We start from the raw sequence: 11,958 nt of genomic DNA on the forward strand, positions 1-11,958 counted from the left end.
CGAAACTTCATTAACAGCTAAACCAAACGTTTCCAATGTAAATTTCCACATTTATAGTGTAAAAAGGCATCCTGAAGCCTGGGAAGTCATTAATTTGATTGTCCAGTATTTCCCTTATGAGATAATGCCTCACATAGCAAATGTGTACAGTGCGAGCTGAAAATGCATTTTCAGCACTAAAAAACCAAACTTTTATAACAGCTAAACCAAACGTTTCCAATGTAAATTTCCACCTTTATATAGTGTAAAAAGACATCCTGAAGCCTGGGCAGTCATTAATTTGATTGTCCAGTATTTCCATTATGAGATAATGCCTCACACAGCAAAAGTGTACAGTGCGAGCTGAAAATGCATTTTCAGCACTAAAAAAACCAAACTTTTATAACAGCTAAACCAAACGTTTCCAATGTAAATTTCCACCTTTATATAGTGTAAAAAGACATCCTGAAGCCTGGGCAGTCATTAATTTGATTGTCCAGTATTTCCCTTATGAGATAATGCCTCACACAGCAAATGTGTACAGTGCGAGCTGAAAATGCATTTTCAGCACTAAAAAAACCAAACTTTTATAACAGCTAAACCAAACGTTTCCAATGTAAATTTCCACCTTTATATAGTGTAAAAAGACATCCTGAAGCCTGGGCAGTCATTAATTTGATTGTCCAATATTTCCCTTCTGAGATAATGCCTCTCATAGCAAATGTGTACAGCGCGAGCTGAAAATGCATTTACAGCACTAAAAAACCAAACTTTTATAACAGCTAAACCAAACGTTTCCAATGTACATTTCCACCTTTATATAGTGTAGAAAGGCATCCTGAAGCCTGGAAAGTCATTAATTTGATTGTCCAGTATTTCCTTCATGAGATATTGCAACACTTAGAAAAAGTGTACAGCGCCAGCAGACAATGAATTTTCAGCACTAAAAAAACGAAACTTCATTAACAGCTAAACTAAACGTTTCCAATGTAAATTTCCACCCTTATATAGTGTAAAAAGACATCCTGAAGCCTGGGCAGTCATTAATTTGATTGTCCAATATTTCCCTTATGAGATAATGCCTCTCATAGCAAATGTGTACAGCGCGAGCTGAAAATGCATTTACAGCACTAAAAAACCAAACTTTTATAACAGCTAAACCAAACGTTTCCAATGTAAATTTCCACCTTTATATAGTGTAGAAAGGCATCCTGAAGCCTGGAAAGTCATTAATTTGATTGTCCAGTATTTCCTTCATGAGATATTGCAACACTTAGAAAAAGTGTACAGCGCCAGCAGACAATGAATTTTCAGCACTAAAAAAACGAAACTTCATTAACAGCTAAACCAAACGTTTCCAATGTAAATTTCCACATTTATAGAGTGTAAAAAGGCATCCTGAAGCCTGGGAAGTCATTAATTTGATTGTCCAGTATTTCCCTTATGAGATAATGCCTCACATAGCAAATGTGTACAGTGCGAGCTGAAAATGCATTTTCAGCACTAAAAAAACAAACTTTTATAACAGCTAAACCAAACGTTTCCAATGTAAATTTCCACCTTTTTATAGTGTAAAAAGACATCCTGAAGCCTGGGCAGTCATTAATTTGATTGTCCAGTATTTCCCTTATGAGATAATTTCTCACACAGCAAATGTGTACAGTGCGAGCTGAAAATGCATTTTCAGCACTAAAAAAACCAAACTTTTATAACAGCTAAACCAAACGTTTCCAATGTAAATTTCCACCTTTATATAGTGTAAAAAGACATCCTGAAGCCTGGGCAGTCATTAATTTGATTGTCCAATATTTCCCTTCTGAGATAATGCCTCTCATAGCAAATGTGTACAGCGCGAGCTGAAAATGCATTTACAGCACTAAAAAACCAAACTTTTATAACAGCTAAACCAAACGTTTCCAATGTAAATTTCCACCTTTATATAGTGTAAAAAGACATCCTGAAGCCTGGGCAGTCATTAATTTGATTGTCCAGTATTTCCTTCATGAGATATTGCAACACTTAGAAAAAGTGTATAGCGCCAGCAGACAATGAATTTTCAGCACTAAAAAAACGAAACTTCATTAACAGCTAAACTAAACGTTTCCGATGTAAATTTCCACCCTTATATAGTGTAAAAAGACATCCTGAAGCCTGGGCAGTCATTAATTTGATTGTCTAATATTTCCCTTATGAGATAATGCCTCTCATAGCAAATGTGTACAGCGCGAGCTGAAAATGCATTTACAGCACTAAAAAACCAAACTTTTATAACAGCTAAACCAAACGTTTCCAATGTACATTTCCACCTTTATATAGTGTAGAAAGGCATCCTGAAGCCTGGAAAGTCATTAATTTGATTGTCCAGTATTTCCTTCATGAGATATTGCAACACTTAGAAAAAGTGTACAGCGCCAGCAGACAATGAATTTTCAGCACTAAAAAAACGAAACTTCATTAACAGCTAAACCAAACGTTTCCAATGTAAATTTCCACATTTATAGAGTGTAAAAAGGCATCCTGAAGCCTGGGAAGTTATTAATTTGATTGTCCAGTATTTCCCTTATGAGATAATGCCTCTCATAGCAAATGTGTACAGCGCGAGCTGAAAATGCATTTACAGCACTAAAAAACCAAACTTTTATAACAGCTAAACCAAACGTTTCCAATGTACATTTCCACCTTTATATAGTGTAGAAAGGCATCCTGAAGCCTGGAAAGTCATTAATTTGATTGTCCAGTATTTCCTTCATGAGATATTGCAACACTTAGAAAAAGTGTACAGCGCCAGCAGACAATGAATTTTCAGCACTAAAAAAACGAAACTTCATTAACAGCTAAACTAAACGTTTCCGATGTAAATTTCCACCCTTATATAGTGTAAAAAGACATCCTGAAGCCTGGGCAGTCATTAATTTGATTGTCTAATATTTCCCTTATGAGATAATGCCTCTCATAGCAAATGTGTACAGCGCGAGCTGAAAATGCATTTACAGCACTAAAAAACCAAACTTTTATAACAGCTAAACCAAACGTTTCCAATGTACATTTCCACCTTTATATAGTGTAGAAAGGCATCCTGAAGCCTGGAAAGTCATTAATTTGATTGTCCAGTATTTCCTTCATGAGATATTGCAACACTTAGAAAAAGTGTACAGCGCCAGCAGACAATGAATTTTCAGCACTAAAAAAACGAAACTTCATTAACAGCTAAACCAAACGTTTCCAATGTAAATTTCCACATTTATAGAGTGTAAAAAGGCATCCTGAAGCCTGGGAAGTTATTAATTTGATTGTCCAGTATTTCCCTTATGAGATAATGCCTCTCATAGCAAATGTGTACAGCGCGAGCTGAAAATGCATTTACAGCACTAAAAAACCAAACTTTTATAACAGCTAAACCAAACGTTTCCAATGTACATTTCCACCTTTATATAGTGTAGAAAGGCATCCTGAAGCCTGGAAAGTCATTAATTTGATTGTCCAGTATTTCCTTCATGAGATATTGCAACACTTAGAAAAAGTGTACAGCGCCAGCAGACAATGAATTTTCAGCACTAAAAAAACGAAACTTCATTAACAGCTAAACTAAACGTTTCCAATGTAAATTTCCACCCTTATATAGTGTAAAAATACATCCTGAAGCCTGGGCAGTCATTAATTTGATTGTCCAATATTTCCCTTATGAGATAATGCCTCTCATAGCAAATGTGTACAGCGCGAGCTGAAAATGCATTTACAGCACTAAAAAACCAAACTTTTATAACAGCTAAACCAAACGTTTCCAATGTAAATTTCCACCTTTATATAGTGTAAAAAGACATCCTGAAGCCTGGGCAGTCATTAATTTGATTGTCCAGTATTTCCCTTATGAGATAATGCCTCACATAGCAAAAGTGTACAGTGCGAGCTGAAAATGCATTTTCAGCACTAAAAAAACCAAACTTTTATAACAGCTAAACCAAACGTTTCCAATGTAAATTTCCACCTTTATATAGTGTAAAAAGACATCCTGAAGCCTGGGCAGTCATTAATTTGATTGTCCAATATTTCCCTTCTGAGATAATGCCTCTCATAGCAAATGTGTACAGCGCGAGCTGAAAATGCATTTACAGCACTAAAAAACCAAACTTTTATAACAGCTAAACCAAACGTTTCCAATGTACATTTCCACCTTTATATAGTGTAGAAAGGCATCCTGAAGCCTGGAAAGTCATTAATTTGATTGTCCAGTATTTCCTTCATGAGATATTGCAACACTTAGAAAAAGTGTACAGCGCCAGCAGACAATGAATTTTCAGCACTAAAAAAACGAAACTTCATTAACAGCTAAACTAAACGTTTCCAATGTAAATTTCCACCCTTATATAGTGTAAAAATACATCCTGAAGCCTGGGCAGTCATTAATTTGATTGTCCAATATTTCCCTTATGAGATAATGCCTCTCATAGCAAATGTGTACAGCGCGAGCTGAAAATGCATTTACAGCACTAAAAAACCAAACTTTTATAACAGCTAAACCAAACGTTTCCAATGTAAATTTCCACCTTTATATAGTGTAGAAAGGCATCCTGAAGCCTGGAAAGTCATTAATTTGATTGTCCAGTATTTCCTTCATGAGATATTGCAACACTTAGAAAAAGTGTACAGCGCCAGCAGACAATGAATTTTCAGCACTAAAAAAACGAAACTTCATTAACAGCTAAACCAAACGTTTCCAATGTAAATTTCCACATTTATAGAGTGTAAAAAGGCATCCTGAAGCCTGGGAAGTCATTAATTTGATTGTCCAGTATTTCCCTTATGAGATAATGCCTCACATAGCAAATGTGTACAGTGCGAGCTGAAAATGCATTTTCAGCACTAAAAAAACAAACTTTTATAACAGCTAAACCAAACGTTTCCAATGTAAATTTCCACCTTTATATAGTGTAAAAAGACATCCTGAAGCCTGGGCAGTCATTAATTTGATTGTCCAGTATTTCCCTTATGAGATAATGCCTCACATAGCAAATGTGTACAGTGCGAGCTGAAAATGCATTTTCAGCACTAAAAAAACCAAACTTTTATAACAGCTAAACCAAACGTTTCCAATGTACATTTCCACCTTTATATAGTGTAGAAAGGCATCCTGAAGCCTGGAAAGTCATTGATTTGATTGTCCAGTATTTCCTTCATGAGATATTGCAACACTTAGAAAAAGTGTACAGCGCCAGCAGACAATGAATTTTCAGCACTAAAAAAACGAAACTTCATTAACAGCTAAACTAAACGTTTCCAATGTAAATTTCCAACTTTATATAGAGTAAAAAGACATCCTGAAGCCTGGGCAGCCATTAATTTGATTGTCCAATATTTCCCTTATGAGATAATGCCTCTCATAGCAAATGTGTACAGCGCGAGCTGAAAATGCATTTACAGCACTAAAAAACCAAACTTTTATAACAGCTAAACCAAACGTTTCCAATGTAAATTTCCACCTTTATATAGTGTAAAAAGACATCCTGAAGCCTGGGCAGTCATTAATTTGATTGTCCAATATTTCCCTTATGAGATAATGCCTCTCATAGCAAATGTGTACAGCGCGAGCTGAAAATGCATTTACAGCACTAAAAAACCAAACTTTTATAACAGCTAAACCAAACGTTTCCAATGTAAATTTCCACCTTTATATAGTGTAGAAAGGCATCCTGAAGCCTGGAAAGTCATTAATTTGATTGTCCAGTATTTCCTTCATGAGATATTGCAACACTTAGAAAAAGTGTACAGCGCCAGCAGACAATGCATTTTCAGCACTAAAAAAAACGAAACTTCATTAACAGCTAAACTAAACGTTTCCAATGTAAATTTCCACCTTTATATAGTGTAAAAAGACATCCTGAAGCCTGGGCAGTCATTAATTTGATTGTCCAATATTTCCTTTATGAGATAATGCCTCTCATAGCAAATGTGTACAGCGCGAGCTGAAAATGCATTTACAGCACTAAAAAACCAAACTTTTATAACAGCTAAACCAAACGTTTCCAATGTAAATTTCCACCTTTATATAGTGTAGAAAGGCATCCTGAAGCCTGGAAAGTCATTAATTTGATTGTCCAGTATTTCCTTCATGAGATATTGCAACACTTAGAAAAAGTGTACAGCGCCAGCAGACAATGAATTTTCAGCACTAAAAAAACGAAACTTCATTAACAGCTAAACTAAACGTTTCCGATGTAAATTTCCACCCTTATATAGTGTAAAAAGACATCCTGAAGCCTGGGCAGTCATTAATTTGATTGTCTAATATTTCCCTTATGAGATAATGCCTCTCATAGCAAATGTGTACAGCGCGAGCTGAAAATGCATTTACAGCACTAAAAAACCAAACTTTTATAACAGCTAAACCAAACGTTTCCAATGTACATTTCCACCTTTATATAGTGTAGAAAGGCATCCTGAAGCCTGGAAAGTCATTAATTTGATTATCCAGTATTTCCTTCATGAGATATTGCAACACTTAGAAAAAGTGTACAGCGCCAGCAGACAATGAATTTTCAGCACTAAAAAAACGAAACTTCATTAACAGCTAAACCAAACGTTTCCAATGTAAATTTCCACATTTATAGAGTGTAAAAAGGCATCCTGAAGCCTGGGAAGTCATTAATTTGATTGTCCAGTATTTCCCTTATGAGATAATGCCTCACATAGCAAATGTGTACAGTGCGAGCTGAAAATGCATTTTCAGCACTAAAAAACCAAACTTTTATAACAGCTAAACCAAACGTTTCCAATGTAAATTTCCACCTTTATATAGTGTAAAAAGACATCCTGAAGCCTGGGCAGTCATTAATTTGATTGTCCAGTATTTCCCTTATGAGATAATGCCTCACACTGCAAATGTGTACAGTGCGAGCTGAAAATGCATTTTCAGCACTAAAAAAACCAAACTTTTATAACAGCTAAACCAAACGTTTCCAATGTAAATTTCCACCTTTATATAGTGTAAAAAGACATCCTGAAGCCTGGGCAGTCATTAATTTGATTGTCCAATATTTCCCTTATGAGATAATGCCTCTCATAGCAAATGTGTACAGCGCGAGCTGAAAATGCATTTACAGCACTAAAAAACCAAACTTTTATAACAGCTAAACCAAACGTTTCCAATGTAAATTTCCACCTTTATATAGTGTAGAAAGGCATCCTGAAGCCTGGAAAGTCATTAATTTGATTGTCCAGTATTTCCTTCATGAGATATTGCAACACTTAGAAAAAGTGTACAGCGCCAGCAGACAATGCATTTTCAGCACTAAAAAAAACGAAACTTCATTAACAGCTAAACTAAACGTTTCCAATGTAAATTTCCACCTTTATATAGTGTAAAAAGACATCCTGAAGCCTGGGCAGCCATTAATTTGATTGTCCAATATTTCCCTTCTGAGATAATGCCTCTCATAGCAAATGTGTACAGCGCGAGCTGAAAATGCATTTACAGCACTAAAAAACCAAACTTTTATAACAGCTAAACCAAACGTTTCCAATGTACATTTCCACCTTTATATAGTGTAGAAAGGCATCCTGAAGCCTGGAAAGTCATTAATTTGATTATCCAGTATTTCCTTCATGAGATATTGCAACACTTAGAAAAAGTGTACAGCGCCAGCAGACAATGAATTTTCAGCACTAAAAAAACGAAACTTCATTAACAGCTAAACCAAACGTTTCCAATGTAAATTTCCACATTTATAGAGTGTAAAAAGGCATCCTGAAGCCTGGGAAGTCATTAATTTGATTGTCCAGTATTTCCCTTATGAGATAATGCCTCACATAGCAAATGTGTACAGTGCGAGCTGAAAATGCATTTTCAGCACTAAAAAACCAAACTTTTATAACAGCTAAACCAAACGTTTCCAATGTAAATTTCCACCTTTATATAGTGTAAAAAGACATCCTGAAGCCTGGGCAGTCATTAATTTGATTGTCCAGTATTTCCCTTATGAGATAATGCCTCACACAGCAAATGTGTACAGTGCGAGCTGAAAATGCATTTTCAGCACTAAAAAAACCAAACTTTTATAACAGCTAAACCAAACGTTTCCAATGTAAATTTCCACCTTTATATAGTGTAAAAAGACATCCTGAAGCCTGGGCAGTCATTAATTTGATTGTCCAATATTTCCCTTATGAGATAATGCCTCTCATAGCAAATGTGTACAGCGCGAGCTGAAAATGCATTTACAGCACTAAAAAACCAAACTTTTATAACAGCTAAACCAAACGTTTCCAATGTAAATTTCCACCTTTATATAGTGTAGAAAGGCATCCTGAAGCCTGGAAAGTCATTAATTTGATTGTCCAGTATTTCCTTCATGAGATATTGCAACACTTAGAAAAGGTGTACAGCGCCAGCAGACAATGCATTTTCAGCACTAAAAAAAACGAAACTTCATTAACAGCTAAACTAAACGTTTCCAATGTAAATTTCCACCTTTATATAGTGTAAAAAGACATCCTGAAGCCTGGGCAGTCATTAATTTGATTGTCCAATATTTCCTTTATGAGATAATGCCTCTCATAGCAAATGTGTACAGCGCGAGCTGAAAATGCATTTACAGCACTAAAAAACCAAACTTTTATAACAGCTAAACCAAACGTTTCCAATGTAAATTTCCACCTTTATATAGTGTAGAAAGGCATCCTGAAGCCTGGAAAGTCATTAATTTGATTGTCCAGTATTTCCTTCATGAGATATTGCAACACTTAGAAAAAGTGTACAGCGCCAGCAGACAATGAATTTTCAGCACTAAAAAAACGAAACTTCATTAACAGCTAAACTAAACGTTTCCGATGTAAATTTCCACCCTTATATAGTGTAAAAAGACATCCTGAAGCCTGGGCAGTCATTAATTTGATTGTCTAATATTTCCCTTATGAGATAATGCCTCTCATAGCAAATGTGTACAGCGCGAGCTGAAAATGCATTTACAGCACTAAAAAACCAAACTTTTATAACAGCTAAACCAAACGTTTCCAATGTAAATTTCCACCTTTATATAGTGTAGAAAGGCATCCTGAAGCCTGGAAAGTCATTAATTTGATTGTCCAGTATTTCCTTCATGAGATATTGCAACACTTAGAAAAAGTGTACAGCGCCAGCAGACAATGAATTTTCAGCACTAAAAAAACGAAACTTCATTAACAGCTAAACCAAACGTTTCCAATGTAAATTTCCACATTTATAGTGTAAAAAGGCATCCTGAAGCCTGGGAAGTCATTAATTTGATTGTCCAGTATTTCCCTTATGAGATAATGCCTCACATAGCAAATGTGTACAGTGCGAGCTGAAAATGCATTTTCAGCACTAAAAAACCAAACTTTTATAACAGCTAAACCAAACGTTTCCAATGTAAATTTCCACCTTTATATAGTGTAAAAAGACATCCTGAAGCCTGGGCAGTCATTAATTTGATTGTCCAGTATTTCCCTTATGAGATAATGCCTCACACAGCAAATGTGTACAGTGCGAGCTGAAAATGCATTTTCAGCACTAAAAAAACCAAACTTTTATAACAGCTAAACCAAACGTTTCCAATGTAAATTTCCACCTTTATATAGTGTAAAAAGACATCCTGAAGCCTGGGCAGTCATTAATTTGATTGTCCAATATTTCCCTTCTGAGATAATGCCTCTCATAGCAAATGTGTACAGCGCGAGCTGAAAATGCATTTACAGCACTAAAAAACCAAACTTTTATAACAGCTAAACCAAACGTTTCCAATGTACATTTCCACCTTTATATAGTGTAGAAAGGCATCCTGAAGCCTGGAAAGTCATTAATTTGATTGTCCAGTATTTCCTTCATGAGATATTGCAACACTTAGAAAAAGTGTACAGCGCCAGCAGACAATGAATTTTCAGCACTAAAAAAACGAAACTTCATTAACAGCTAAACTAAACGTTTCCAATGTAAATTTCCACTCTTATATAGTGTAAAAAGACATCCTGAAGCCTGGGCAGTTATTAATTTGATTGTCCAATATTTCCCTTATGAGATAATGCCTCTCATAGCAAATGTGTACAGCGCGAGCTGAAAATGCATTTACAGCACTAAAAAACCAAACTTTTATAACAGCTAAACCAAACGTTTCCAATGTAAATTTCCACCTTTATATAGTGTAGAAAGGCATCCTGAAGCCTGGAAAGTCATTAATTTGATTGTCCAGTATTTCCTTCATGAGATATTGCAACACTTAGAAAAAGTGTACAGCGCCAGCAGACAATGAATTTTCAGCACTAAAAAAACGAAACTTCATTAACAGCTAAACCAAACGTTTCCAATGTAAATTTCCACATTTATAGAGTGTAAAAAGGCATCCTGAAGCCTGGGAAGTCATTAATTTGATTGTCCAGTATTTCCCTTATGAGATAATGCCTCACATAGCAAATGTGTACAGTGCGAGCTGAAAATGCATTTTCAGCACTAAAAAAACAAACTTTTATAACAGCTAAACCAAACGTTTCCAATGTAAATTTCCACCTTTATATAGTGTAAAAAGACATCCTGAAGCCTGGGCAGTCATTAATTTGATTGTCCAGTATTTCCCTTATGAGATAATTTCTCACACAGCAAATGTGTACAGTGCGAGCTGAAAATGCATTTTCAGCACTAAAAAAACCAAACTTTTATAACAGCTAAACCAAACGTTTCCAATGTAAATTTCCACCTTTATATAGTGTAAAAAGACATCCTGAAGCCTGGGCAGTCATTAATTTGATTGTCCAATATTTCCCTTCTGAGATAATGCCTCTCATAGCAAATGTGTACAGCGCGAGCTGAAAATGCATTTACAGCACTAAAAAACCAAACTTTTATAACAGCTAAACCAAACGTTTCCAATGTACATTTCCACCTTTATATAGTGTAGAAGGCATCCTGAAGCCTGGAAAGTCATTAATTTGATTGTCCAGTATTTCCTTCATGAGATATTGCAACACTTAGAAAAAGTGTACAGCGCCAGCAGACAATGAATTTTCAGCACTAAAAAAACGAAACTTCATTAACAGCTAAACTAAACGTTTCCAATGTAAATTTCCACCCTTATATAGTGTAAAAAGACATCCTGAAGCCTGGGCAGTCATTAATTTGATTGTCCAATATTTCCCTTATGAGATAATGCCTCTCATAGCAAATGTGTACAGCGCGAGCTGAAAATGCATTTTCAGCACTAAAAAACCAAACTTTTATAACAGCTAAACCAAACGTTTCCAATGTAAATTTCCACCTTTATATAGTGTAGAAAGGCATCCTGAAGCCTGGAAAGTCATTAATTTGATTGTCCAGTATTTCCTTCATGAGATATTGCAACACTTAGAAAAAGTGTACAGCGCCAGCAGACAATGAATTTTCAGCACTAAAAAAACGAAACTTCATTAACAGCTAAACCAAACGTTTCCAATGTAAATTTCCACATTTATAGAGTGTAAAAAGGCATCCTGAAGCCTGGGAAGTCATTAATTTGATTGTCCAGTATTTCCCTTATGAGATAATGCCTCACATAGCAAATGTGTACAGTGCGAGCTGAAAATGCATTTTCAGCACTAAAAAACCAAACTTTTATAACAGCTAAACCAAACGTTTCCAATGTAAATTTACACCTTTATATAGTGTAAAAAGACATCCTGAAGCCTGGGCAGTCATTAATTTGATTGTCCAGTATTTCCCTTATGAGATAATGCCTCACACAGCAAATGTGTACAGTGCGAGCTGAAAATGCATTTTCAGCACTAAAAAAACCAAACTTTTATAACAGCTAAACCAAACGTTTCCAATGTAAATTTCCACCTTTATATAGTGTAAAAAGACATCCTGAAGCCTGGGCAGTCATTAATTTGATTGTCCAATATTTCCCTTCTGAGATAATGCCTCTCATAGCAAATGTGTACAGCGCGAGCTGAAAATGCATTTACAGCACTAAAAAACCAAACTTTTATAACAGCTAAACC

This window comes from Idiotropiscis lumnitzeri, unplaced genomic scaffold (assembly GCF_059441095.1).
Source record: "Idiotropiscis lumnitzeri isolate Australia: NSW breed Sydney's pygmy pipehorse unplaced genomic scaffold, RoL_Ilum_1.0 HiC_scaffold_57, whole genome shotgun sequence".
Taxonomy (NCBI): Eukaryota; Metazoa; Chordata; class Actinopteri; order Syngnathiformes; family Syngnathidae; genus Idiotropiscis; species Idiotropiscis lumnitzeri.